Genomic DNA, 26,694 nt, shown 5'->3' with positions numbered 1-26,694 from the left:
AGGAGCAGTGGTGAAAAAGACAATAAAGATGTGGAGGTGTCGGCTAGTTAGCTGCTGTGTGTGTGAGAGTCGTTAGTAGGGTTGCAAAATTCCAGGAATATTCAAAGTTGTCATATACAGACATAAATATAAACATTTTGTTTTGTCATAAGCAGACATGCATGCAAACATTTCTAATACAAATTTTTAAAATGACATTTTTGACTTAATCCATTTGTGAGTAGAACTCTACCGTCTCTATGTGGATCTCAGGATAGAATCCGGTCAGTGAAAACTTATCAAAACCTGCAGGAACGATGGACTTAAATATGAAAATCTGACCTCAGCAGTTTCCTTTATGTGAAAGTATGTTGGAGATGAGTATTGGTGGTTTCTGAATATATTTTTACTTTAGAGGAAATGGATGTAAAGTGCAAAGGTGAAGTAGTTTTACACATAAACATCAGTTAATGGGAAGTAGTTCACAGGTGTTAAATGTCTCCTGTGGCTCAGCGGAGGAGAAAGCGGTGTTGATGATGTCATCGACCATGATCAACCATGATCTTGGTTGTTTTAACCAAGATCATGCTGCAAGATCTAGAATTGCTAACGTTAGCCACTTGCCAGCAAGACAATTTTGTTCCTGTGGACTATAAATACAGTCACCTGTTTGCGTTGTCAATCAATAATGGATACAGCGTGCTTTCTCGGACAAGAGGACTTTGGACTTTCATTTGACGCATTTGATCATGTGGGGTTGAGAGAAAAATAAAACAATCCATTAATTCTGTCAATTTGGTTTACAATAGCTAGCTACATCCTTTTCAAAGAAACACAGCGTGTGCTGCATTCCATACATCTTTAAAATAGAGTTTTGAATGATGTTTTTAATGCTCAGCCTTTAATTTGCGGTGATTACTTTTATTTTTGATAAGTAGCCCAACTCTCGCTTTTTTGATGGACCCCAACAGCCGCGAGTAATCGAGGTGATGGTGTACTTTTGTGTGGACATACATACATCCTACTCTCACTGCTGTAAAAAGTTAGCCTACTGTATACAAATAAACTTGGTATTAAAATGAACATGACTTCAGTGTAACAAGTAATCAATATGCTAGGTAATGACAAAGACGTTCAAAAACAACAGAAAGTCATAGGTTTACGTTTCTGGCAGACAATGTTCCCACCTAGCTGCATCCAGGGTCCAGCTGAGCTAGGCTTGCCTAGTCTTGTTTTCAACTACATTTCAGTTACCTGTTATAGGCTAACATTTGCAAAAAAAGTGTCAAAATTCCCGAGCTTAACTTCCCATGGAAAGTTTCCGGAAAGTTTCCGGAAATTTACCGGACATTTTCTGCCCCTTTGCAACCCTAGTCGTTAGTGTGTGTTTTTGTGGAAAAAGAGAAGAGTGTGTGGATTCCTGCAACAAGAATCTGCAAAGGTGTGTGCTTGTACTGTATGTGTGCGTGTGTGAGGTTGTGCAGCTGTTTGGCGAGACCCTGTTTACAGTCTTTTGAGCAGGTTGGCCCAATTTTTTGCCTATATGTACCTCGAAAGATCATCTATTAGCTTGTTGCCTCTCAATACAAAAACTGAAGCGTAAAACAGAAGTGAATATTGGCCTTTGTACAGGTGGTTATGTACTGTACCATTGCCAGGACAGGATCCGAAATGTTCAAAATGATTGCTAGTGTATTAGAAGGGCTGGCTCCAACATTAAAGGCCTTAAAGGAAAAGAAAGAATCAGGCTGTTTGAGGCTTCAACATTAAACATCTGTACATGAAGAGCTGAAGTGATTAGAGTTCATTAGAGAGTAAAATATAGAAAAAGAGCAGCAGAGTCGTGTGTATGACCAAAAACATCCCTTGCCTATAATTCTGCTGTGGTAACAATGGAGGAAGTGGTGAGAAGGTACTGAGAATGTGGACGGATCAGAGAAAGGACGGTTCTTACTAAACTTGGATGACACAGTAGAGTGTATATGTCAAACAATCCTAAGAGTGTCTGTGTATCAAGTTTAACAAATTATTCTTGAATAACTGACACAAATGTCGGGCAGAAAGTGAAACAAAATCCCTGGATTTGCCCATTTCTTTGGATCCACACCAAAATTAAATGCCACCACATCCTTCCGCCAAGCTTTGTAGTAATCTGTCCAGTAGTTTCTGCGAAATTCAGTTAACTAACAGACAGACAGACAAAACGAAAACACAACATCCTTGGCGTAGGTTATATAACTGCTTGTCCTTCTCTGATGTTTGTCCCAGGAGTCTTTGCAGAGGTCTGTGGTACTAACTGGCCCAGTGGAGGGAGACCACGCTGTCCTCCATTCCCCCTGCAAGACTCCTCTCTCTCCTGAGACTCCTGCCTCCTTTTCTCCATCCACCTCTTTTTTCCTCCCCTCTCCTGCTTGGACCCCGTGCTCTTCGGTGCAGGTGACAGCACAGGCACAATGGGATGATATCACTGCTCGACTCCGAGCAGCTTGTCTGCATGCTGCACAATAACAGACGGCTGCAGCTCGAGTGTGGCATATTGTGAAGTTTGTGAGCGAGCGAGCGAGAGACGAGAGCACAAAGAGCGAGACAGAGGGAGAGAAAAACAATGCACTGCTCAACTGAGACTGAAGGAAGAAGAAGAAGAAGAAGAAGAGGGAGGAGGGAAGCCGAGTGTTTTCTGTGCAGCATCAGTATCTGTGAACTTTGCTGTGGTCATGGCACTACATTTCAAATCTATATGGATAAAGGCTGAATGTGTGTGGGCAGGACTGCAGACTGTGCTGCCTTTTAATTACAGCACTGCTTCTTCCTCCAGTCTGACAACTTCTCACACACACACACACACTTACACACAGCAAACAGCGCACCACGCACCTGCCATGATCCAGATTGGGTTTACACTGCATCAATAATTCACCCTCACCAGGAATATCCCTAAACACACACAAACACACACTCGGTACATGTTGTCTTTGAGTAACCGGCAGCATTTAGAGGAGACTGTGGTCATTATGAGTAAAAACACAAAATAATACTGGGAGAGTCATGATAAGAGACCACACACAGGCCCCACTGACCGATACTGCATCATTAGAGCACATGATGAACCAATTAAAAATAAACACAGACAATGAGGAGGAGACTTTTGTTGGAATCAGTCTGTCCTATTCTAAAAACAACATCGCTGGGCTTCCTACTCTCCAGATCCATCAGCAGCCTTCATCTGAGACGGGCTGAGTACCAGCCTCACTGTCGGAGGGAGGCTTTCATCTCTTCCTCTGTGCTGTGCATTAGGCAGGGATTTCAGCCGCCCTTGTTGAAAACGGGCCTCTGTTATTGTTGTTCTTCCACATTCGGCAAATACATTATTATCATCTCAACTGTGTGATTATATATATAAGACCGGATTTCATCACTCTGACCTGCAGTTACACTCAGTATAAAAATGCTGGCTTTGAATAAGACTCAGGATGTCACTGTCAACAGCTCCAATTATCAATTACTCTTTCATGTGTCTATTAAATGCAATTTATGTAAGATGTAGGTCGGGCAAACAGCTTGTTTTGTTTCACCAACAGTCAGAGGTGTTGTTTGTTGAAGTAACACAGCGCGGCAATGACGTGTGCATTCATGCGCGGCTAAGTTGTGTAATGACGTTTTCTATCGTGGCAACTTTACATACAATAGTCGACAATAAGTTGGAGTGACAAGCATTAAGCTATAGGCGAATGAACACTTGTGAAGCCTCACTGGAAACATCCATCCTCTGTGCAGGCAGAGGTCAAGCTCATGTAACAGCCCAGGCCATGGAAACATGTAATTTTCATTTCCAGCGGACATTGGTGATGCAGCACAGGCTATTAGAGGTCAACAGGCTGGTTTCAGGCTTTATTATCACATCAAAAATAAAGAAACTGTCAGAAAAGTGAATGATAAAGGAAATAATGTTTTGCTGCCTTTTCTTCTTTACCAGTTAATATGAGTTGGGCAACAACAAATAATTTTATTCACTCTGCTGCTCAGAAGACACTGACAACTTTTAAGTTGGAATTGACCAATGAACTATAAGCTAATTGAGTAGTTGACTAAAGGTTTCATATACAGTGTAAATAAATAGGACAAACATGCATCAACGTTGACTGTATGTGTGGGATGGGAGGTTTAACTGGGAGATCTGTGTTGCTCAGTTACTTGATATGGAAGTGAGCAGGCAGACGAAAGGGATATTTATAACCCAGTGAGAAATTGTCAAAATGCACTTTGTCATAACTTTGTTTGGAGAAGTAACATTGAAAATATACTTGTAATTTGAGGGAAATGTGATGAAGAATTCAGGAAATTAGCTGTAAAATAGAGCTCTGTAGATTAAAGTGTTGCTAAACATAACTTGGAGAAAGTCTTGGAGTTAACAGAATAAAACATTGTAGTGTGTCTCCTTGTCTTTTCCTGCCAGTTAATGCATGAAACATGAAATATACAGTTTTCTTTAGGTTCAAATATGTGTTTTTATGTATGTCAAATTATATTTGGGATATTTGAACAGAAATATCATGTAATTCCCATATGGACTGGGCCAAATGTTTTCCAGGACAGAATTTAAACTAACTGTAGGACAACATTGAATTGTGTTTTACCTGAATGAGGTTCTAGAGTTGCTGGATATCAGGCTGATTTGACACAAGCCCAAACTACAACATCCATAAACATCCCATTGCAGCTCAAATGGCGCCGGCATTGACGTGAACACGTAATGGATTCCAATGCACCAGTGTTCAACCACTATTGGTATTTACGGTGGAAAGGCTCATGTATTGATCAAATGCCCCATTAGTACTTTAAACCTGGCCTTTTATTGGAAACACTTAAAGTGGATTCCTTTAAAATGTTTTGAGAAAATGGATCCACTGCTCTGCCGGCACAAGATAATGCACTCACATTGAATGAGCGCTTCCATTAGACTGAGGACTATGTTAAAACCATTGGTGATGCAAACATAAACAGGAATGGTTGACCTTGCAGGGTTAGATTCTCGCGCAAATAATGTAGTGCAGTGTTGTACTAAGAGGATCCTGAGGAGGGACGCTGGAATATTTTCTTGGGTCTGGTAATTTATTCAACTTGGATGTCGAGCACAGGAGGGGGCAGGAATTTTGAGAAGTGTGTAACAATTGAGCTTTTCTTCCCGCAAATCTGCATAATTATTGAGGTTAATTCAACTCGGAGTTTCTGCGCCATTGTCTTTGAATGTGGCTGCCGCTGCTTAAATGAATAACTTAGTGACAAAATGAAGCTGACAGACGAGCTCTGGCTGAATGCACCGTGTCAAAGACACTGGATAAGAAGACGCTGCAGGGAAAGGCCCTCTCTTATTTTGGTGGAGACAACAGACTCATCACTTGCAGGTATCCAGGCATGAATTTCCTCAGTGGTGTAATTTCTCTGCGCTACGTACTTAGTTATTCACAACTTAGACAGACTTTCCCTTTGACACGTTCTTGAAAAGCAAAACTAACACTGCTGCAGTTGTGAGAAGGCACCTTGTTCTCCTCAGGGAAATGATACAACAACACGGGACAGATGTTCACTGCTACCTTAGATAATAAGCACAGGGAAGATTTTGTGAACTTGTTTTAATTTGGAAGAACAGCTCAGCACTATTTATAATTCAAAATGGAGGAAGGAGGCAAGTTGAAAAGAGTTTTCCATCTTAGAAACACCAGGTGTCTTCGATGGAAAAGGTTGGACAAATAAAATTGCAAATTGGTATTAGGTAAACTCTTCTCAAAGATGCTGAGGAACTTTTTTGTGCTGAAAGGCAAAGAATCGCAAAAACGTCAAGTTTAAGTTGACCATTTCTTCTTGCCAGGGTCAAACATTTGTCTGCAATTATAAGACATGATTTATATTATTACAACTGTGCCTTATGACATTGTCTTTCATCAATATCCACCTATCGATGACCACAGGAGAGGTTATAGTTAAGTTTTGGCTGAACTGTCTCTCGTGGGAAACGCAGTGCTGGGAGGCAGGGCGAAAACACGCCTACCCACCCCCCACACATACACCTAGCTTATGTAGTTTCCTAAAGGCCAGGACCACGTTTTGAACCATGTTCAACCAATAAATATAGATTTATTTTTTTTAGATTTGGTAATACCTGTGATCTTAAAACCAGCATTAATGTTTTTTCATCAAAGAACAGTCATATAATGTAAAACACATGGTACAGTAACACTTTAAGTTAATGGTTGTGCACTGCTTATAAATGCTAAATTGGGACACGTGTACAACACAAGTCTACAGACAGCTGCTGGTGGGCTGCTACATCCGTGTGTTCCACTGGGTGTTAGACACAATAGAAGTTACACAATACAAGTTGAATCGTCTGCTCAAACATTTCTAACCTGGAGCCAGCACCATTGTGTCCTCAGCTACACAAGCAACATGCTATCAACCCACTACACAGGCAGACATCTAATTATACAATTGGTTTATACACCCACAGCTGCTTCCCTGTTTCCCATAGCGACGTCCTTCTTCTGAGGTGGGACTGGAGTCAGGTTAATGTGCTTTAACGTGTCCTTGTCTGGGCTTTTATGTGTCCGGTGCTACCGCTGTTTCTCCCGGCTCTTGACTTGACAGATGTGTGTCCTTGACATGACCGACTGGAGACATCGAGGAGCTCTTGCCGGAGAGGATAAGCCCTCTGAGTGGTGCGAGGGGGCCAAGGACACCCCAGCATCAGGAGGAGGTCTGAGTGGTGCCTGTCTGCAGCGGGTCCTTCTTCAGCCTGAAATCAAGTCTGTGAAGGGTGACTGACCAACCGGCTCGTCTGGCCGCGTACCTCTGGCCTTTCAAGGTCCCTCTCTGCTTGAGTGCTCAATTAGAAACTAAGAGTCTCGCTGACAGGCTCTCAGTCAGTCAAGCGGCCGTGCTGGTTCAGCTCTGTTTTAATAGTGTTTCTAAGGGATAGGGTGTGGAGGACTGCACCATGCAACAAGCCCCTGAGGGCAGACATCTCTGAACAAGGGCAGCCTCTTCAACTCTCTGTCAACAAAACAACAACAAAGGAGAAGACAGGTAGTAGTCACACAAAGGAAGCTAATCATTTCACTGAAGGGCTTTTTTGTTCTGCTGGCTAAGCCTCTAAAGCTGTTTTCACTTTAATTTTTAGCTCTTGATTTGTTGACTTGAAGAGAGAAGAGGTCTGAAAAGACCAGAGTCAAGAGGACACCTGCTACAGCTGGAAGTTCAGAGGCAAAATAGATCCACTTGCTTTATTTTTATAGACTTAACCATTTCTGTAGGTGGACAAATATTTAAATTGCAAGTTTCCTGCCTGTTGTTGAGTGTGGCTGCTGACAAGCTCATTCGATGTCACAGTAATCTCTGTATTCTTGTTAATATAAAGAGTCCCAGACCTGGAAGAAAAGCCTGGATCAGCATTTTATAGTGCATTTCCTCTCTCTATGCAGTGATCACAATGCCAGTTGAAGCTACCCGTTCCTTTTCCGTCCAGTGTGCACTCATAATGGAGTGGCAAGTCAAAAAGCTCCACACAGTGGTAGGCATCCTGATCCCGGTGTGCCATTCACATGGAAAACAGTTTCAGATGGGCCCAGTATTGTGCCGCTATAATACAGCATCTGCTTTATGGCATGGAAAAAAAATGCATTGTCACTGAGCGGCAGTGAAAGAGCCATTGAAGGGACGGCCAGGGCTTCACCGAAATGCTGAGGGGGGACACAAACTGGTGGCTGGTGCTCCAACTACCTGCGTGCTACTGCATCACAGAGGCTGGGGAGCCAGAAAATAAAACATGAGTGCACAAGAGTAGAGTGAATGAGGAACTTTATAGTCTGACCAAGTTCCAGAACAGGAGTCGGAAGCTTCTACACAACTTTGTCAATACACAGCATAACTTCAGCACAGCTTTAAAGTCTCCAATGAGGCCTTGTATCCGGTCTGAATGCAGCAGTGTGGTGGGTCAGAGTGCTGCAGTGAGCACTGGAGCTCGGCCAGGTGGGAATGAGACACTATGCAGACCGAGACAGTAGATGCCCCTTATCCCTTATCCCTCCATTAAACATTTAGAGTAGCACTCCTGCACTCAGCGCGGCTGAGAGGTGCCATTATGTGGATCTATGAGGGAAAATGTCTCTGTGTCACAGATGTGTTCATTTATTCCACAAATAAATCAACAGTACTCTAAATCATCCAGCACAATGCACTGTATTGTAGGAGGTTGTTATTCTGTTTCCTCTGAGAAAGCTTAGTTTAAAGTTGGATGTTAAGAGAGAAAAACAGCATGGCACCATGACAGAAGCTATTCAAATTAGCCCATGTGGATTAATAATAAGTTTTCTTGTATTGTATTTAATCCGCACTGTCATAGTTACAGTCAGAGTGGTTACACTGATCATAGGGATCCATGTTTAAAGCTTAGAGAATAACTATCCATGCGTGACTGTCCCACTTCAAAACACAGTGATACTGGAGCAAAGGCAAAGACTGAATAAAGCCTTTCCCATGAGGCCTGGATGATATAACAATACAATGATATAACTGTGCTGTGTCTCCTGAATATCATCTGAAAGTCACAAACGGAAATGTGCTGTTTTGTCCGACCACGGGGCAAAGATTTTCAGTTTATTACCTCCCCCAAGGAGGTTATGTTTTCATCCTCTCCCTTTTGTTTGTTGGTTGCTTGTATGTTTATTTGTTTGCGAACAGGATTACACAAAAACAACTAGACAGAAGAACCAATCAAAGTTTTCGGTGCAGATCCTGATCAGGGGAAGGATTCAGGGTTTGCCGGATATTTTCAACATTATCAACATTTTCCAAGGGAATAATTCATGGATCTTGATGAGAAAAAAATCAGACACATTTAGGGAACTGATGTATATGAGTTTGTGACATATGGTGCAGTTTGATTTAATTAAAGGGAACTGTTGGGCTTTGGCCGAGGTATGAGCTTGACTGAGTGCCACTAGTTTTTATGAGAAATTGTAATAAATCCTCTGATTTTAGAGGCTTGAAAAAGCAGTAATTAATCATTTTTGCTTGCACTGTGACTCAAATAATAAATGATCAAAACAGTTGGTAATTAAATAACCCTGACCTCAAAACAGTGATTACTTAACTGTCACTCGACTAATCAAGTTAGTGTTCAAGCTCTACGGCCTACAACCAGACATTTTTGCAATACTGTTGCAGTACTACAGTACTAATATTTTATCATTGTGGACAATGTTGCAGGGCTGCTTCATGGCATAATTAAATATTTACCTGATTTTTGCCTCAATGTGATGATGCACCTTGATTGAAGGAGTATTGGTCATGTGGTAGCAGATTGCTGTACACGGGGGGAGAGTTGTCATCATGAAATAACAACTAAAACATCTATATGAGATGTGAGGAAACCTTTGGCGATGAGGGTCACATAATGTGGTTGAATGCTCTTGAGAAGAGGAGAATTCTGCGTTTTTCCATAGGTCAAGAATAAAAATTAAAGCGCAACATTCTCAACTGATTGTAAAAAAATAAAATAAAATTTCACAATATATATATCAATACATGTATATTGCATATATCATCCATATCATATTGTCCACTCTTACTTCCCATATTAAACTTCCAGCCAAAAACAACTATGTTTTAAGTCTAATTTCAGAAGCCATCTTTGGTAAATATAAAAGGTAACAAGCTCAGAAACAGTTTTCCTGCCCTATTACCATACCAAGCACATGCCTCAGTCTGCTAATTTTAGCATTACAAAACACAGATATGTTGAGGTTGCTCCAGTTTGAATTCACAGAGGCCCAGCGGTGAATGACGGAGGTTAGGCTTGCAATTGTCCAGTGTTATGTAAAAGAGCCACTTTTAAACCATTTCACCATGTCTGATGTGAAAGAAGAAGTGGCGTGTCAATCAAACTCAAGTGCAATGACGAGCTGTCCTGCGTGGCTTCTCTGTGGCCACCTACTCCATTATAGTTCCACACAATATGAGTCACAGGGATAAAACAGCACGGCTTCACATGGGCCTCTGTCAAACCAGTGCATTGGGTCAGTGGTAGGTTTTAATCAGGAGTCATTCTTAAAGCCAGTCGTTTGGCAGGAATTTATTCACCAGGGCCGTCAAGGACGCAGCCACCGCCACTGCTGCCAAAACGCCGCTTCCACTCCAAATACGAAATCCCATTTCAGGCTGAATCACAACTTAGATAAACAGGCCGAGTGAAAGCAATTCAGGGGCTTTTGTTTTGAGGCCAGAGGAGCATTTTCAGCTCTCGCTCTGGCTGCAATTTGATGCTAGACTGGAAAACACAACTCAAACAATTGAATCCCGTGAGAGGGCAAGAAGAGACGACGAGCTCTTGCAACTTTTTAAAACTTTTGTAGTGATAAAGAAAAACAGATTGTCCAAGAAGAAAAAGTCGTTCATATAATGATACTGGGATACCACAGGCAAGTGGGACCAGAATTGGGGAAGGACACACTGGGAGAGGACATGTCCTCAGGCCTCCAGCAGGTGCATTGTTTCCAGCATCAAAAGAAGGGAGCCGTAAAATTTCAGATGTGGTTACATCCTGGTGAATGGCAGAGCACGTCCTGGTCACCGGCTCTTCCCTGTCTCTCACCCTATCCTGACCCCTCACCCTCCTCACCTCTTCTTCCCTTCATCCCCACCTCCTATGGACAAACACCTGATCAATAGCGGCCTCCCGTTGTGAGTTATTCTCCTCACAAACTGACTCTTTGAAGCACCGACCAAGAGCAACGACCACAGTAAACGTGTACTTTCACTCAAACAAAGAACCGGGTGAAAAGCAAACTCCACATTTCAGAGCATACGTCCAACCCACGCCCTAAAAGTTAGGACAAAAGGGGAAGATACTTTACCGGGTTTTGTTTCGTTTGAAAAGGGAGATTTGAGGGCGGGGGGCTGAAGGGGGAGATTCTCTTCTCTAATCTGTCTGTCGTTTCCACTCATATACAGACACACTTCTAATTTGACTTCAAAGTGCTGGGGGATTGTTAACGATACGGATGAAGCTCTGCATGAAATCATTTTTTAAAAATCATTATCTCACTAAAACACACTGAAATTACGGCAGCTACATCCACCATGTCCTGCTGTGTTGTTGCAGACTCAGTAAATCTCGAACTGTGACGTTTGACTTGAATTGAATTTACCTGATATGACAGGAAGCCGCGAGTCACATACTACTGATCCTGTGGTGACGTCAGATTCAGTGTGCATGGATTTCATCACCCCCCCCCCTCTCAGCCCCAGCCTCAGATTATGGGAGTCTAGTTATCACTCTCTCCCAGGGTTGGGGTGTTGGGTGCAGGGCCAGGGTAATCCTGGGGAGTTTGACTCGGGACGCTCAAGGCTTAATTAGACTTTTTTCACTGCTGGTGACCGTGGAGAATCCAATCAGTCCGACCTCCATGTAGCTCCTTTATACTGCTCTGATTAGGCACTATAGCTGTGAACGACGCTGACATTTAAAGGCAGAGTTAGAAACAGGGAAATCTATAGATTCAGAAAATATGCAGGGACATAATGAATGCCACTGGTTTGCCTGAGGCTTTATGGTAAATATGACAGTAAGCTCCCAGTTACAATAACCTGACTGACTAGCAAGCTAATAATGACCCACCTGACAAAGCTAACATTAGCTTGTTTTTTGCTATGTTTTTGCTATAAAATATCAAGCTAATCTAACGACATTTCTTTGTCATGAGGGTTTGATAAGGACATTTTAAGAATCATTGACCTTTTTTATATATATAAGCCGATATACCGCTATTGTAAATATTTTACTCCCTAATATCGGTACGAACATCGGCCCCGAACACACACACGTAAGTAGACAACCGGTGCAGAGACCAAAGGTCAGCATATAATAGATATGATTTATTCTGAGAGTTATGGAGGAAGAGGGTCAGAAAGAAAGGGAAATAATAAGAGGAACAGAGACAGAGACTAAGACAGAGATACAGACAGATCAGTTTGTTATCTGCTCTCAGGCAGCGACTGCTCCTCTGTCTAAATCACATGGCCACAAACTGAGATTATAAAACAGGTTTGAATAATTCTATAAGTGCCGTGCACATAATGATGTCAGAGTCTGTCTATGAAAGGAAACCACCATTTTAATCAGTATCATTTAAAATTGAAATGTTTTACTGAGATAGAGGTTTTTAACAATTATATAGAAGCCTCAGATGTGTATTTAAGTCTACAAATCAGAGCATCTCAGTGCAGGAACAATTCCATCTGTTATTCCACACAAACCACATTTCATGAACATCCAAACAGTTCCCTTGACACAAAACTGAGCCCTCTACATGCCTTGAAATGTCAACTACAATCAACATACTGAGTTCAAAACCAGGAGCTGTAGGAATTCCACCTCAGTGACACATCAATCAATCACATTTTATCTGTATAGGAGATATTCACAAATCACAGTTTGTCTCATAGGGCACATCACAAATGACCAATGACTGAAAGAACGTGTCCTATTTTCCTCCCACAGGATCTATGGAGGCGTACAACCTGTCACGCAGTAACCCCTTTGAGTGAAACGTCCACCATTGCTCCGCTCACGGAGAGATGTGGTCATTGTGCCTTTCGCCCTGAGAGGCCCAAGAACCAGCCAACCTTGAAGACCCGGGCATTAGGTCTGCTTCAGACCAGAGGCTTTTCATCCTCTGCCAGCACAATACAACCTAAAACCAATGTAAGGAATGCCATTCATCTCCAAGTTCAAAATACAATGATCCAATTGTGTTTTTAAAATCTACATAGAACAGAGCATATGGAAAAGACGATTTCTGCTTCTGTAAATGTGTAAAAACTTAAAGATTATTAGTGGCATTTCCTCTGAGGGACTTTGCATCAACACCACAGCACTTTGGCTGTAAAGCATGGCTGCCTGACAAAGATTCATTGATATCTCTACATAGACAGAGCGCAGTGCTGAAAAAGCCCCAGTGTTGGTCCAGACAGCTCTGAGCCACACTAGACATTTGATTGGGTAATCAGGCCAGCCAGCCTCAGAGGAGATCCTGATAAATGAAGTTGCCATTTGTCCGTCATCCCCTCCTCACAGCCGGGCCCTGCTAGCCCACAGCAAGGAATTATCTTCGTGACAATTACATTCTTCCAGCTCCTAAAGATGCCCGGTGCTGGGAAACCAGCGAAGGACTGACCGCAAGGAGATTACACTTATTGCTATTCCGATGCTTGTGTTCGATCCTAAATTGCTCTGGCACATGCAGAGCCTGAGCAGAGTCAACCCCATGGTGGTTGTACTTGGGTTTTTGTTAATAAATCAGACAAGTCTCTTCTCGTGGTGGTTGAAAAATAATGACTTTGATAAAAAAGGCAATCCTGAAAAATGCTAAAATCAGTTTTAGAATTTGTGATTTGTTCTATGTAATTACAGGCAAAGGAATACCAATTTAACATGGCACACATATTGTATGAATACAATATAAATACATATTTAGGGCAGTTATGGCAATTATTACTCTAGATCTTTTCCTTACACTATTCAGATAAACAACCTACTGTATTATCTCACTGGGCTACAAGTAATAATCGTTTTCATTATAGATTCATTTGTTGATTATTTTTACCAATTACATACATTTTCATGGTGTCAGAAATTATTAAATAAAACTTCCAAAGGCCAGAATGATTGTTGATATTTTGTCACGTCAACCGTTCAGAAAACAAATATGTACAATTAAGAATGGAAAGCAGAAAATCCCCACTATTCAGACGCTGGAGCTAAAAACTGTTTTTACTTTGTAAATGACTTTAAACCATATATGTATTACTTAATGAGCCGTGCTCATGTGATCTCTGGATGGCTCAGTGGATTGGTGTAAAGGAAGGAGAAGGGATTTGGTTTGGCAGTGGCAGCAAATTTTATGATTCTAATGGTTTTCTGACCTCAATCTCCCCTAATCATTTTGAAGCCCGGACGAAGATTATCTGGGTGTAGATTATGTTTTTTACACAACATGTGGCACCAGCACAATAAAAAAACACAAAAACAAAGCAGTCTGCATTGTGGTTTGTGCTTTTGATATCTCATCGGACATGCACATTTCTCTTTCGCTGAATGAGGAGGAATCTCAGATCCACACTTGAATTTGTTTACCATCCCGTGCCTTTGTCATCCCCCGGGAGAATTTTTTCCCAGGATTCCTGTGGCTGGGTTTGGGGGGTTTAAGGGATGAAAAAGACAGAAAGAAAAGCCCATTGGTCTCAGCGCCACAGAAACAGCATCCAGCGCCAAGCTGTCATCCCACTTGGATTAAGGGCCCTTCAGTGGTGGCTGCTGTGCTGCTAACATGGTGTCTTACCCTTAGCCAGGGTGTGGGAGGGGGTAGAGGGTGGGGCAGAGGGTAAGGGCATTAGAGGGCCTGGCCTAAATAAGACCTTGAGGTCAGCGAGTCTCCTGAACCATGGCAAAGCCACTTTGTGTTTCCATGTCAACTTTATTCATGAGCTGACAGCCAAGTGTCCCCTTCTTTCCTGTTGATTCAGCCACTGCTGCATCATGTGCTGGGGCAACAAAGATAATCTACGCCTCTGCTCTGCTTAAATCTCTGCAGACCCCCACGTCGACAAGTTTATAGGATGTAACATTCAGCTGGTAAGAGTGTGGAGGCTTGTGGAGGATCTCTTGGCAGCGCTCATTCTTTACAGATCCAACTTTACAAGCGGAATAAGAGCTGTGGTGATATATTTGCAGAGCTATTAGCACAAGTGGGCTGCACCACTGTGCCAACGAGAGTGGGATGTTCGGCCGAGGAGTTTTTCTTAAGCTCTATGCAAATAGGCGGAGGATGGAGACTTGAAAACAGAGTAGAAAGCATTCAAGTACACTCTCTTCCTGAATACTCTGTAATTTTGGCCAGCATACGCCATGTTGGTGGAGCGATGCCCACCTCCTGTTGTTTTAAGGACAGGAAAAGGAAGCACTGGTTCTTGTTATGTGCTGCCACTGGGCCACCAACTAGCTCCCCAACATCTGCTGCCCATCCAAAGTTGGCCAGAGGCGTTCGGCAACAAGGACGGCCTCTCTCAGTCCTCTTCAGCAGAGACAGTGTTCAAACAGCGGCTCCAACACCAGAGATTCTATTGTGGATGTCTTCGGGCATAACCCTGCAACACCCCCCTCCTTACACTGCAATAAAGAGGCTCGAACAGCCGCCCCACCAGTACAGACAGAGAAAACAGACCCCCTTTGTTCCCCCTGTCCCTTCTCAGCATCGACTGAGGTACATGAGCCACCACTCCTCCCCCCTGCAATCCTGAACGCTTCAAAACACTCCCACTTTTACTTTCCCTCCCTCTGCTTCTTCTAGTGGAGGGGGGGGGGGGGGGGGGGGGGGGGGGGGGGGGGCAAGACAGCGAAGCATCTTATGAGACTTCAGAAAAAATTGCCTGAGCCCACATGTCAATTCTCATCTTCGTTTGTTCACTTCAGGTCCCTGAACTCAAGGCCGACTGGGAGCCGGATCCAATGGTGTACGGAGCTAGTTAACCTGTCAGGCGCTCTACTGGGGGTAGAGAGGAAACATTAAACCCACAACACTACACTCCATTATCCCAACCTGCCACTTCAAACGGGGAATCTATTGCTGCCGCTCCCTGGCAGTTGGTTTGAACAGAAAAGAGCATCTTTAAATGCTTTGTTCTCACTGAGGCTTGTAATAACCTGATGTGGGAGATAGCAGCACTCCCTGGGCAACCTTGACTGATTGGGCTTGATGACTGTCATGGTGAAGAGCTCTGGTGTAATGATTCGGTCACAGTGAGTCGTTCAGGGACACCTGCACTGACCGCTACTCTTTCACCATCTGTCCACTATACTGCCAACTTAATCTTACAGTACTGAACCTTAACTCATAGAGGACAAGCATTATTTTCCCACATTACTCCAGCTTCCTGCCACAGTCCAGTGTCAGGGTTATCTCTGTATGTTGGCCCTGCAATACGCTGGCAACCTGTCCACCTCTCTCCTAATGTCAGCTGGGATTGGCTCTAGCTCCCCCATGACCCTCAGAGGATAGGCTGTGTAAATAAATGATGGATGAAATGTCCAGAAGTAGTGAAAATGTCCCCCGAAATATCCCAGAGGTCAAGTTTACATTTCCAGTAGTCTAAAATCCAAAGATATTTTTGATCTGAAAAATGATTCAAATGATGAATGATGAAATCATCAAAACTGCGCCATATATTTTTCTTTCAATTGCTAATAAATAAATAGATTCTGCTCTACTTAATGTAATTTAAGATGTCAAAGCATTACAGGGCTGCAACTTCTGATTGTTTCTTCACCAATGGGTTCGTCAGTTATGTTTTGATCAATCAATTGGTCTTTAAAATGTCAAATAAAAGTGAAAAACTTCCCAGAAAAACCCAACGGGGCATCTTCACGTCTTGTTTTTGTCCAACCTACTTTCCAAAACCCCAAAACACTCAATAAACAGTGATATAAAACAGATAAATGCATTAAATCCTCACACGACAGAAGCTGAAACCAGGGCTGCGACAAACAGTTATATTAATTTTGTTTGGTCGTTAATTATTAACGTTTTGTTTCCTCCCAATGATGGGTTTTAAATTTCAAATGATATAAAGAAGAAAAACTGAAACCAGAGAATATTTAGAATTTTCATTAAAGAAATCACTTCGATGATTAATGAATTATCAAAACCAGTTGCTAAATAACTCTCTCTTAAAAAACGTATCAATTAATCAACTGATCCTTTCAGCAAACACTATCTTATTACTAGATACTAGCATCTTTGTATCTTATTACTCAGTAAACAGTGTGAGTTTGTCAGTGAGCATCATATAAATCACCTGATATTCATCTGACACCATCCACTCATGGTAATATTAACAGGTCCAGCATGTAAACATCAACAGTTGCAGCCGTGTGGAGTGGATTCGCAGGAACGTGTCAATCCCCATTAGAGCCCCTGCCTAACTGAGTGTGAAACTGTAATTGCACCCAGCAGTGAGCGAGAGAGAGAGAGAGAGAGAGAGAGAGAGAGAGAGAGAGAGAGAGAGAGAGAAAGAATTTGTCTATAATGAACATGTATGTCTTTCTTTACATGCACTCCTATGCCCCTGCATGCATTTGTTAAAGTGCAGCCGTGAAGCGGGGGGGCGCACCGCTCCCTCTGTGGTGGTCTAATGAGGCGCTCATCAGTCCAGAAATGAGACGAACATGCCTGTGACAAGGAGGACCGGGCCGTGTCAGCGTGCTGTGCTCCTGTGTGCGGTGGGCTCACTGGGAAGAAACACCGGTGACACTAATGGGTAGGCAGGGGCCTCCATCAGTCCCCGGAGATTTAGCCTCATCACAGCTGAGCAGCACAGCACTTCTATTCATGATGGCCGCTGCATCGTCCCCACTCAGGGCACCAGTACACGTGTCGCCTGGACACACACACACACACAAACTCAATCATCCTGTCAATCAGCGCTGTCAGTGACCTATGATGCCACTTTATTATTGAACTTGGGCTCGTGCAATTTTGCATGAAAGAGAAATGGCCGTGCAACTGTATTTAACAACGATTCCACTTTTCTTAAACTTGCACCTCAGTTTTATAGTCTTGGTCATTAAATCTAACCGTAACAAGAGCACTGTCCTGGGACAGAGAACTGGAAACATGGCATCAATAGGAAACAGAAGTCATGGGACAAAAAGCACAGACGTTTTGTAGCTGTACATACACATACAGTTGTCCTTTATCACAAACATTTCGGCTGTCCTGTCCTGTCTGACTATCTCATCAAGAGCTGAAAAATAATAATACAATTTAATTAAAACTAAATTTTTATTATTTTTTTTTTAAACATTCAGATCATTTTCTTGATTAATCAACTACTTGTTTTGCCTAGAAAATGTCCTGTAGCTCATTCTTGATTCATTCAAACATCTGTCCAAAAAGTAACTATATTTATTTTCTGTACAACACATAAGCTGCTTTCAGACACGTATTGAACTCTGCACATTAGGACGGGCTGTAAGTGAGAACGCAAATGTCAGAGTCAGGTGCTCCCGACATGACAGCTCCCAAGCAAAATGTCCAGAAAATGCGTGAGTGAGTTCATGTGTCTGAATTGGCAGACTGAGAACATCTCTAACACGCGACAGACGCAAAACTGAGAAAAACTAAAAGGATACAAAAACCTAAGAATAGAAAAGAGGAACCACACACGTAGAAGATGCTAACAAAGATATCAACTTGGAAAGAGATTTTGATAACAAGCGACGCCTGTAACATTTATTCATCTCTAGTCTCATTCCTAATTTCTTGTCCTTTTACAGTTGGGACAGTTTTGGAAGAACAAACTATCATAAATCATTGAAACGTTGGTGAAAACTACAGTTAGACCCAAATAAGAAACAACTAGAATCCATTGAAGGTTTGGGTCTTTCCGATACCATACACAAGAGAGGTTAGGGTCTTTGACTTGAAACTCATCTCTATTGACTGTAAAAAATCTCCGCCTCTCCGCCTCCGCCTGTCGACAAAGAAATTTGTCGACTTTATATAATTCCCACCTTTGAATACATGAAAAGTGCATTTTCCTCTACACAAACAAAGTGCGTCCTTGGAGAAAATGAATCATCAAGTGAAAGTGTCTCAGGTTCACATCAGTTCCTCTCAGAAATGATGTCATTAGCATCATCACAAGTGACACAGAGCAAAATCGTTCTATCTATGAGACACTTTGTCCCGTCCTGCTGTTGGCAGAGTTCACAATGCCACAGACGGCCGCTTACAGAAGGGGCGTTGATCGCTTCTCGCGACATAGCCTGCGTGTTTGTGCGGCCCACGCTGCCAAATAAGTGGCATTTTCCCTCCAACACCCAAGCTTTTCCCACAGCCCCCGGAGCAGAGCTGCCCGCCACTGGTTTCGGGGTCATCTGTGCGACTGACTGGTGCTCTCACAATAACTCCAGCCAACGTGTGTCATGATAATCCCTTAGTTATGCAAATCTCCTCGCCTAGTGCCGTTTGTGCCGAGGGTGAAAGTAAAGATGGCAGCACAATGTAGGTCACTATCTCGTCCTGATTTCTCCACGTCGGTCAGATGAGCCAGAAATTTCCAGTCAGTGGAAGCTTGAAGAGTAGTGTCTCTTCGAAGTCAAGCAACGTCCTGACTCGCCGTGGTCACACTACACGGCTGTTGCGACCACCAAAGAGTCGAGGACGTGCGTCTGTTGTCACACACACGTTTTGCCGCCTGTTTTGAATTAATGCAAAGCAGACATAAGGCTGGGATAGAGGGGATATTGTTATCTTCTTAAAGAGATTAACAGTCCCGCTCCGGAGTGAATCAACATTATTGGAAAGTGTGTCAGCCCGTCCAGAGAGCAGCAAGAACAAGAGCTTCAGACAATGAAGCAGGGGTCATTAGCATTGTATTAACGTGGCTGCATCTGAGCGGGCAGGCAGTGAAAGTGTGCAGCCGGGGCATATGTGTGTGTGTTTGTGTGTGAGTGAGTGAGAGTGTCTGGGGATGGGGGGGGGGGGGGGGGGGGGTGAGGCTGAAGCTTTGACCAAGAGCAGACAGAGGGAGGAGGAGGATGAGGAGGGGGATTGGATGGGAATGTGGGTTTCCAGTGGAGCGGTTGTTTTGTGAGAAATAAATGGCGTGATGGGATGTTGGTGGTGAGTCTCAGGAGATCTGTCATAATCAGATTGAGTGCGATGATTGCGCGAATGAGACTAAACAAACTGAGTGGTCAGTCAAAACAAGGCCGACTTGTGTGATATGAATATGAAGGGAATTAAACATGTGGTGAGCCAAATCAGCTTACAAGGCACGAGGGATTTCAGCAATTTCATCAACACAGCGGGACAAAAACATCTATCCATCTATCCATAGATCCATATCTATCTATCTATCTCTCTATCTCTCTATCTCTCTATCTCTCCATCATGAAGCCAAAGACAGATCATAAAGGTTAAGACAAAGTGACAGCAAATAACAGGATATGAGGGATTTTGTGAATGAGGACAGTGATGTCATCAACACAGAGGGACAAAAACATCCATCTATCTATCGTTCTATCTATCTATTTATTGTTTATGAAGCAAAATAAGGATCATAAAGGTTTAGACAAAGTAAGTGACAGTAAAGAATAGGATATGAGGGATTTTGTGAATGAGGACAGCAATTTCATTTACACAGCAGGAAAAAAACATTTATCTATCTATCTATCTATCTATCTATCTATCTATCTATCTATCTATATATCATGAAGCCATGGTTCAGACTGGAAGATAAGTGACAGATGTTTGTCTCAGCATCTTCTCTATGTGTCAATCTCGGGTTTGACTCTCTGAAACCCTGCACCTGCTCCCTCCTCACCGCTACATGCTAACACCTAAATGTGTGTGTCTCACAGATCCAGCATTAAAAAACACACAACCCCTGGTGTCCTCCTCTGCGGTCCTGAGGAGGACAGGGCTGATTCCTCCGGCCGCCTTCGCAGCATCCTAAGCGCTGCTCCCCTCTCCACAAACTCCTGACAGCGGAACCGTACACACAACCACACGACACGTGTTTATTATGAATGGATATCACTCGGCTCACCTTATCGTTCTCCCCTCGAAGCACGGAGCCTGTTGTTGTTGTTTGTGTATCTCCTCCGCTCCCCTGCGTCAGGAGGAGCGATGCGTCTGCTGTGCTTTGTATTTACGCGGAGAGTCTCCTCTGCGCCGACAGCCTCCTGCACTTGTCTCCTCTGCCTCTGTCACTGGTCTCCTCTTCCTCTCCCCACCACTTCACACACACTCATGCACACTCACACACGCAGAGCCACACACACACACACACACACTCGCAGGCGGGGGCGCGCAGCAGCACTCCGGGGCGTGCGCAATCCCCTTTGCGCGCACTGCAGCGCCGCCGCCGATGCATGGTGGTGGCCTCGAGTAAAGCGAACCTTTCCATTACACGGTGTCAATAACATTGACTTCTTTATAAACTTAATGATTCTGTATGGTCGACTTCACATCACAAAAAAATGCAGAATGGCAAATAACACACCCAGTTCCATAGGATTTCTATGTGAATTTAAAGAAGTAGTGCAGTGCTTGTTCTAAACCTGCCAAGTGCTGGGAATGCTGCAGAGCTACTTCAGAATTATTCCTCGTCATTAATGAGTCCTCCTCAAACAGTTCTACTATATACTGTCCCTTTTTATTGTTTGGGTGCTGGACGTTCTGTGGAAACATTTATATAAATCTATGGTGCCGGTTAGAAAACTGTGTGTTCATCCTACCTGGTTTATCTGCAGTGAAGATAGTGAAATGACATAATCAAAATATGTTTGAATTATTTGTTGAACTGGTATTATTTTTTTCTGCAAGTGACACAATCTTCAGATCAAAGTTCACAACTTTACAAAATAAAAGCTGGATATAAAGCATTGCAACCACAAAACAAATGTTGTGCTTTTACTTTGAAGACAAATTGCCAAACATTAAATCATTATTTTACTATTGTTGCCATGACGGAGATCTGCACTTGTCTGTGTAAATCCGATATGGTGAAATAAAAATGAATCAAGTCATCAAAATGATGTGTGGGTGATTTTGAGGTTTATTACTGTTGTCCACCACTGCTGTAGTTTATCAGAGGACATAGAAGAAGACACGTTCAAGTTGGTCCACAGACTGAGGGCAAACTGCACCAGCCCCAGTGTATCTGTAAATATGCACATTTGTAAACAAAGGTGTAAAAGTACAGCAAAGCATTCCAGCAAATTGTTCTCCAAATATATGCACGCTAAAGTTGCTCTAGCCCCCCCCGCAGGCTCAAAACCACAGATGGACAACAGCTGGACGACTCTCTGGATGAAGCCAAAAGTTGTCTAGTTAATATGCCCAGCAACGACCCTCTCTGTGCTTTAACAGCAGGGAGAGGCTTCTTAATTTAGCTGCTGTATTGTTGTTTTTACATTTAAGCATCATGGAAATGATACAAGCACTAATAACAGTCATCACTAAAGTAATTCCAAGCCTTAAAGGCTTAACAATTGTGCATTTTCCCTAATCAGGCCTGTAAAATGGAAAAAAGTGAAGTAAGGTGAAAACAAAACTGGAATAAAACATTAAATCCACAAAGTGCATCTAGGATGGCACTCAGTGGAGCACATACCTCCACCAAGGCTCAAAAGTCCCCTTATGAAACCACATTTAATTCACTAGATCTAGATTTTTATTTGGATCTGCATTGAATTACACACAGTCCTAGAGATCAGTTCCCAAAACATGTCAGATTTTTTCACCAAGAGCCATTATTCATTTCCTGGGAAATAAGGGAATTTAGGGCAGCTGTGGTTCAGGAGCAGGTCCTATATCCAGAGGGTCGGCAGTTCGATCCCAGTCTTCCCCATTCCCTATGCCGAAGTGTCCTTATAGGTAAGATACTGAAACCCAAAATTGCCCCTTCTCATAGAGAAAGTGCTGCACAATGATGAACTGTATGAATATGTGAAAGGGTGAATGTAAAAATCTATATAAATATAGATCACTTACCGTTTAGTTAATATCTAAAAAAACACCCTATCTCACAATGTTAAAGAAAGTTATACAAATTCTTGGATCCACAACTAAATTGAATGGGTTCTTCATTGATCTTTACCACATCCTTCCCCCAAGTTTCATGGAAATCCACCCAGTGGTTTGTTTTTAAGCAAGATTATGCAAAAACAAACAAACCAAAAATCAAGAAGACAGGGGTGAAAACAAAACCTCCTTGTTGGAGGTAGTCAAATATGAGCACCATGACCTTTTTGAAACTGGACTTCATTCCAGATGTCCTGGGCCTTACTTGCTTCCATCCATTTGCATGTCCTGGTACCATTTTCACTCTTAGAGCCAGCTGCAGCAATAATCACACATGTAGCTGTGTGGTATGAACCAAGACTCTGCACGATGAGGTCATGTGACTTAAAAAAGCAACGGTTTGCTCTTAGTTCAGGCTGCCACGCTCTCCTCAACTCAGTGCATGTTACACACATACGCATTATCCCAGGCTTAGCCATGGTAGCCATCTGCAGCCACAGCATCAAACACAGACAGCAAGTGATGCAGTTATTACTGGGATAAGCCTGGTTTTGGCAAGAAGACAGGCTTTCTGATTTGAGTTGCCATCCGGAGGCTGCATGGTTGACGGAGATTAGCTAAAATTAGGCTGTGGCACAGATCTGACGATAAATGGAAATGCGTTTACAGTTAATAACCGTTTGGAGACATGTTGAAATGCAGTTCATCATAAGAAGCCTTAAGAACTACAACAAATTGCATTTTAAAGGGTAAAACCCGTGATCTCCCTTAACATTGTTTGGCTTTCTCCAGTGCTCCATCTTCCTGAGGCATTCTGCTTTACTCCACAGCACATGTACTGAAGAACGACTGACAACAGAGAGAAAGAGATGCTGACACATGGTCAAGGTCATTTGCTGGACGTAATACCCCAGCATGGAAAGCAGCAGTTTCCCTCATCATCAAATGAAGGGACATAGGGATTCTTGCTCACATCTTCCTGCTCAGCTCCAGACTGAGCTGAGAGGAACAGTAATTGTGCTCGCTTCTCGGTTCAGACTGCCTCCGGATATGTCTGAATACCTCTTGAATCTCATTAAAATATTCTCCTAATTTCCCCCATGCATATTATCCACAAAATACTCTGAGGGATATACACAAGTTCATGGATACAGCACCTTGGAGACTAAGTTAGCACGCTGCAAGTAGTGAATCTCGTCAGGGCTTTGTGTTGAAATGTAAAAACCCACCAGAAGAGACTGTCGTCTCTGCCGCATTGCTAACTCCAATTATTGTGCCCATTACTGTGGTGGATCCTCACTCGCTGACATGCCAAAAACGTGCTGTGGCTATTGTGCGGCAGAGACACAGTCATCACTTGGCCTGATTTTATTCACTGACTCAGTTGTTTTTTTTCTTTATATTCGTTTCAGAGCAGAGAAGACAACAGATGCAGCAACAGCAAGCCAACCATGAAATGGCCTCGTTCCCATCAGAGGTGGTGATTAAATAACGCCGAATCAACACAGATCACCAGGCTCACAGTCAGAGTTTACATCAACTCACAGTCTGAGACAACATTAAAGCCACAATATGTTCACATTATCATATAATGTCTCTTAATGAGTCACAATATTCAGAATGCCTTGCGTTGATTATACTAAATAAGAACTCCGTTTTTTTATCTGTTGTATAAATGCAGAGGCGTATCAAGAGACTTTGGGGCCGGGGGGGGGCTTACATCAAACTGAACAGCCCCCCCCCCCCTTCTCATCTTCTCAGATATTCTTCTCTGTAATCTTAAACACTCCCACGCTACAATAGCAAAAACAAATGTATGGTGCTTCACACACGACAGAATGTAATTAAGATGATTGCTCAAGAGGCAGCGACACATCAACTCGTCTGTGACCTAAACGAGTCTGGATGAGAAAAATGGTCAGAAAATGGTCAACATGGTTTTCTTCAGGTAGATCAGTCTGTATATAGAGCTTTTCTCTTCTTGACCACCACTCAAAGAGCTTTGCAGTACAGATTTTTTCCATTCACACACATTCATAAACAGTGCATCATTGTGCAGCACTTTCTCTTTGAGCAGGGCTGATGTCCCTGATGTCAAGGATGACCGCTCTTCCCCCCACAGCCACAGCCCCCCCAAGAATTTGGTGCAGAGAGCTTTCACTTTCTGTTATGTTGTAAGATAGAGTGTCTTTTATTTATTCTCAGAGAATAATTCATGGATCTTGATTTTTAAAAAATACCACGTGTTTAGGGAACTGATTTTTATGAGATTGTGCAATTTGGTGCTGAGCAAAATAAAAATCTGGATCTAGTGAATTTAATTAATTAAGGGAACTGTTGGGCCGTTCTAGTTGATGGTCTCTGAGGTTTTGTTTTCTATCACTTGTGTTTCTGATACTTTATGTTAAAAATACCAATCATATTTTTAAATTAAACCCCTGATATCAACTCTCACCATCAGCCACATGCTCAAAAACTAATTGAGTGCTAATGAGCTGGGTTTATTTGCTGCAGCTAAATGTGAGGTGTAATTGAGTAGCACCCGCCCTGAGGATAAACTGTTGTTACATAACTACAAAGATGGGAAAACAAGTTACTTGTTGAAACCCCCTTGAGATCCGCATGACATGGACTGTAGAGACAGATCCTTATTCAGAGTGTGGAGTTCTGGCCAAAGGTGCAAAATAAATCAAATTATGTGATGTGATCACTGCCGGGGGACGAGTTCATGAGTCAGATCTGTTTACATCAGTGGAGAATGCATTTCCTCTCTCAGTCTGCTGTTTAATTACATTAGAACTTCCTCACATTGAGTAGGAGCGGCCTTTACTGGCTGCCTAATCATGTTAACACAGAGGGGTTGCATGACATGAGTCTACTGATATAGTTACACTACATGGAGCACCTGTGTTGATGTTGGATAAACAGGAGCCATTGTTTATTTGACTCCTTGGACCATGATTTGTGGATTTTCTTTTTCAGTTACAAGTACAGCAAACAGTTGTAGATCAAAAACAATTTTTGCTGATTTTATTTTACTATATTTGTGCTTGTATCACAAACCAAAGCATTTTGTTCTGTCTCATCCCCCCCAACACTGTGGAGTATGCTGAACACTAAAATTTGAAAGTAAAATAAACTGGTGGTCTGATAACTATCTTTTATGGCAAATAAATAATTTAGGTTAAATTAACAAGTGAAATCCTGGATTCACCCCTAATCCACATCCAGACCAGAATTTATTGGGTTCTTCCCAGATACAGGCCCCATTCCTCCATTAAGTTTGATGGAAATCAGTTTAGTTGTTTTGGCATAATCCTCCTAACAAATAATCTGTCTAGAACAGCACTCAGTAGAGGTCCAACAGTCCCGTTAAATTCATTCACGCTGCACCAAATTTCACACAGCTATAAATATCAGTCTTCTAACCAAAGCTGATTTTCCCTGGGAAAACAGGGAAAGTGTTGAAAAAACATTTTACCTCACTCTAGGAAAGTGAAAAAAATAATCCTGGATCCACCCCCTGATCCAAACCGACACCAAAATATAAAGGGTTCTTTTCTGACCCATAACACATCCTTCCCCATGTTGTTTTGTGTTATTCTGTTCAGTAGTTTTTGTGTAATGATGCTGACAAACAAACAAAGATGAAAACATAACCTCCTCCATCATAATACAGTTAGAAAGTGAGAAAAAAAAAAATCAAGATTTGCCCCTTTTCCACATCTGTACCAAAATGAATTGGGTTCTCTCCAGACCCAGGCCCCATCAGTTTTGTAGTTTTTGCGTTATCCTGCTAACCAATAAACCAACACAGAGACACGGGTGTAAACATAGCCTGGTCATTTCTTATTTGCAGCTTAATTCTGTAATTAGATGGACTGTGTTACCGTACTGGTGAGTGGTTGATCGGTTATAGGTGTCAAATAATGTGATATCTTCTTTTAAAGCCGCTAGGTCGCATTAATTACAGAGGAACAAAAGAACTTCTAAATTGCTGTATGTTGATCATTCTGGTGCTTTGGTGTCAGAAAAGTTGTCAACAAATAACAGAACAACTTCCTTTTGTTCT

The 26,694-nt window shown here is 42.5% G+C and overlaps 1 protein-coding gene across 17 annotated transcripts in view; it reads right to left on the bottom strand.

Annotated features, from left to right (window-relative positions):
• Positions 1-20,876, bottom strand: part of LOC117763604 (neuronal cell adhesion molecule-like) — an 82,007-nt gene extending 61,131 nt beyond the window's left edge. For 9 of the 17 annotated variants that reach the window (XM_034588852.1, XM_034588857.1, XM_034588858.1 and 6 more), the window contains exon 1: positions 20,644-20,875. The gene's annotated coding sequence lies outside the window, so the exon portion shown is untranslated. Of the gene's footprint in view, positions 1-20,643 lie in introns of all 17 variants that reach the window. The other 8 variants (XM_034588844.1, XM_034588851.1, XM_034588848.1 and 5 more) reach the window with 1 other exon arrangement.
• Positions 20,877-26,694: the final 5,818 nt, after the last annotated feature.

Source organism: Hippoglossus hippoglossus, chromosome 6, assembly GCF_009819705.1.
Source record: "Hippoglossus hippoglossus isolate fHipHip1 chromosome 6, fHipHip1.pri, whole genome shotgun sequence".
In the NCBI taxonomy this organism is placed as follows: Eukaryota; Metazoa; Chordata; class Actinopteri; order Pleuronectiformes; family Pleuronectidae; genus Hippoglossus; species Hippoglossus hippoglossus.
The sequence above is the reverse complement of the archived record's forward strand: the minus strand, read 5'-3'. Positions and strand labels throughout refer to the sequence as shown.